Source organism: Halyomorpha halys, unplaced genomic scaffold, assembly GCF_000696795.3.
Source record: "Halyomorpha halys isolate HHAL.00 unplaced genomic scaffold, Hhal_1.1 Scaffold478.1, whole genome shotgun sequence".
Taxonomy (NCBI): Eukaryota; Metazoa; Arthropoda; class Insecta; order Hemiptera; family Pentatomidae; genus Halyomorpha; species Halyomorpha halys.
In genome coordinates this window covers 490,419-494,048 of record NW_027114329.1, presented here as the reverse complement: position 1 = coordinate 494,048, position 3,630 = coordinate 490,419, and the positions used below count along the sequence as shown (strand labels likewise).

The 3,630-nt window shown below is 30.2% G+C and overlaps 1 protein-coding gene across 1 annotated transcript in view; it reads right to left on the bottom strand.

Moving 5' to 3' along the window:
* LOC106683351 (aminopeptidase N) overlaps nt 1-2,948 on the bottom strand; it is a 64,705-nt gene extending 61,757 nt beyond the window's left edge. Inside the window, exon 1 of the mRNA XM_067051541.1 lies at nt 2,874-2,948. The gene's annotated coding sequence lies outside the window, so the exon portion shown is untranslated. The remainder of the gene's footprint in view (nt 1-2,873) is intronic.
* Between the last annotated feature and the right edge of the window lie 682 nt (nt 2,949-3,630).

The following is a 3,630-nucleotide window of genomic DNA, read 5'->3' as shown; positions in this document are numbered from 1 at the left end:
ATTAAGGATTTTACGAAGGATTTTGGACTGTAAGGATTGGATTCTGGAGGAATTTGATGGTTTAGTGGAGCCCCAAAGCTACGTATGTCCAGATAGGCCTTAAAATAGTCATGTAGATCAGTCTTTTGTAATGGATTGGCAATTTAGACCGTTTGTCTAGTAAATGTTGCAATAGTCGGTGTCTACGAGCAGTTTCTTTTTAGTCTTGTATGAGGATTCCATGTCAGTCGTTTTGATATAATTAAAATTTTACAAAGCGATTACTAAAATATTTTGATACAACTAATAGAAAACGTCAGCATCAGATTGGATTATATCTTATGTTCCATTTTGTCAATACCATATGTCAATTTTGGAACATACAATTATAATTTCAGTAATAACGATCAATTATAGATTAATAATAAAATCTGTAATTAGTTTTGAAACTGAATTTTAATTTCCAGTAGTAAATATTAGCCAATTTATCTAATAAGTCAATGTCCATTTCGAAATCGACGGTGTATAACCTCTAATGTTGAATTAAGCCCTCCAGATCGATCAGCGATCAAATTGCCAATTACCTTAGAAATTATTTACCTTCGGAGTTCAAGCTTTCATTATTTGGTTACTGTAAAACAATACCCAATAATCAAATAGCGTTTTATCATTATTGAGGTATCTTTATTGAGAAGTCAATTAATTCATGCTCTATTAATTCTATCCTCATTATCGACATTCGTCGAAACATACAACCTGATGATACAATATGAGGGTTGAAACATTTTTAACCAATATTTAAGGATCATTTGGATACCTAACACAATAAAAAAAGATTAAGCATATTCAATATAACAAGATAAGAAATTGCCTACTTGCTACTTGCTACTACTTAAATCAGTAAACAGCGTTAAAAATTTCCTGATACCATGAACAACTTTCCCTCTCGTTCTGTGATTCCATCCTTCACGATGCAGCATGGACAAGATATGTTAGTGTTATCACTTCTTGGTATTAAAACCTCTTTATTCTGAGCTTTTAAATCTATTTAAAGTAATGAAAGATTAATAGAAATATTCCATCTTATTCTAATAATCCTTTTGGAAGAAATCTTCAGCAGGTTCGGTTTGCAAAAATGAATTTTACTGTGAATTTATCTTCCTTTTTGAACGACATTCATTTATAAATCATTAATTAAACCAAAAAAAGTAATAATATATCAATCGATTTGTTTTCAGAAGAAAAAAAATGTTGTCAATTGCATTGAATGATTTTAAGTGTTTACAAAATCACATCAGTTGCTGCTTGAAACACATCTGGTTCATTTATAGCGTTTTCAAAAACCCTTAAATACGAATTTTCATACCATACAAAAAACATTTTGCCTAGCCGGTTCATACAAAATTTATTTTGGCAGATGTATGTACCTATGATATGGGTACACTATCGAAACAGACCAACTGAGATTGCCAGGTAAAATACTTCATTTTATATTAGAACTAAGACAGTTATAATATTTTATGAAAATTCATATAAATTAACCCCCCGGGTTAAAAACGAATCTGATATGCTTTTTCTTAAGAGTTTGTAGGCCTACTATACATGGAGCAACATTTTGTTTTTGTGATTATTCAATAATTTTTTTTTTAGCGATATTCTGATAAAGCACTGAATATTAGAAAATATTCTGCTGTAAATTACGCTAAAATATTAATTGTAGGAATAGGAACATATATATTTAACTCATTTAATACAATTAACAATTTTTTTTTTTCACCTCCGAAAAAAAATATTCCACATCCCTAGTTTCCTTCTCTTCTTTGATTAAAATAACTGGCAAGCTTTATTATAACACCAAAAATTACCTAATTCAATTATAATAAATTATATCCATATCGTTCAAACATTCTTTTATGTAACTCTGTATGGAAGTACTGTTACTAGACTAACGGTTGTGCCAGGAGGTGATTTGGTCAGAATCACGTTCCACTACCAGATTTTTCCTCAATTAAGGTTATCTACTTTCTGAAGCTAGATGGACTCTGGAGGACTCCAGAACCCATAGGGATTCAAACCCAGGTCCTTAGGAGTTAATAGTACAGTGCCCTACAACTGAACCACACCGCTCCCCGTCATAGGGGATATAATCAGAATTAATTATTTATTTTTTATTTTTTATTACTAATCCTTATTACTCCTCCTCAATCCTTATTTATAATACTAGTGGTAGCGATTATAGTATCGGAATGATAAACCAGTATTATCTAATATTTGTTTTAAATTTAAAATAAAAATATTTAAATAATTTTTTTTTTACGATACTCTGCTAAAAAATTAAACATAAGAAAGCACCTTGTTGGAAATATATATATAAATTCCTATTGACCTTTTTCTTCAGAACAATTAAAGAACTCTTCCTTGTAAAAAACATCTCAAAAATTTTGTTAAACAATGCTCATGATTTATTCCATAATAATTTGAAAAAACAAAACAAAACATATAATCTAGTTATTATTGATGTTAGATTAGATACAATCGACATTGAACTAGAGATTTAAAGATTAGAAGTTAGTAAACAGAAGCACAGAAGATGATTTCATCCATATTTTCCTTATTGAATATATCATTGGTCTTTCCATAAAAAGACCAATTTGTATTTTTTTTTTTTTTAAATTGTCGAAAACAATTTGTTGGCTTTGCTCTTCTGACATAACACCTACGATTTACTCAGCTATTTATTTATAATAATATTTTTTTTTTTTAATGTACATGATAACAAGAAATAAAAAAGATTGCCAGGCCATAGAGATAACATTGTTATGCCTAATAGAGATCTTCTTACTATACACATGTAAGCTCGTTGATATAGAAGAATACAGTGAGAGGGTACCTACCTCATCGACGAGGTCCAGACAGACACTGCTTGGAGTGGTGTAGAGCAGGTGTTCGCCCCACCCTGCCCTACCACCTCTAGAGTCTTGTTGGAGTCATGGACCGGAGTACTCGAGGCAGGCCATGGACGGGATTTCAAGGATTGCAAACTGTTTTCTTTCAACATATCCAACTTAAATCTACAAGTGAAAAATCGCCCAACGCACATCTTTCTCTTACCACTCATCATTTGAAATTCATCCTTGTTCGTTTCTGAACAGAAATTATATTATTCACTGTGGTAATAGTTTACCTCTTAATTTTCGAAGTGAGCTATACAGCTGACAGGTTGACTAATTCCAATTTCAACTATTTCCAGAGAAGAAGTTTGATTGAAATTTCTGGATGTAAAATTTTAAAATTTTTCTTTTGTAAAATTATGATAGGAATATACAAATATAACCGTTACATAAAATTTACCCTCTGCTCTCAACCATTTATTCAAAGCTAAATTGATATAGAATTAATATTGCTAATGAAAATATTAAAAATATGATTTTTGAAGGTACCATGTAAACTGAAAGGCTCATATATTAAGTGAAATAAAAAAAAAAAAAGTAATTATCTAATAATTATACAAAATGCTTTTAGACCCACACAGTCAAACTCGTGTTTAAACACACTTTATATTTAGAAGTTTTTGTCTTCTACAACTGTGTTAAATATTATCATTTCCGAAATCTTTGGCTTTACTACGATATATAATACGTCTATATCATA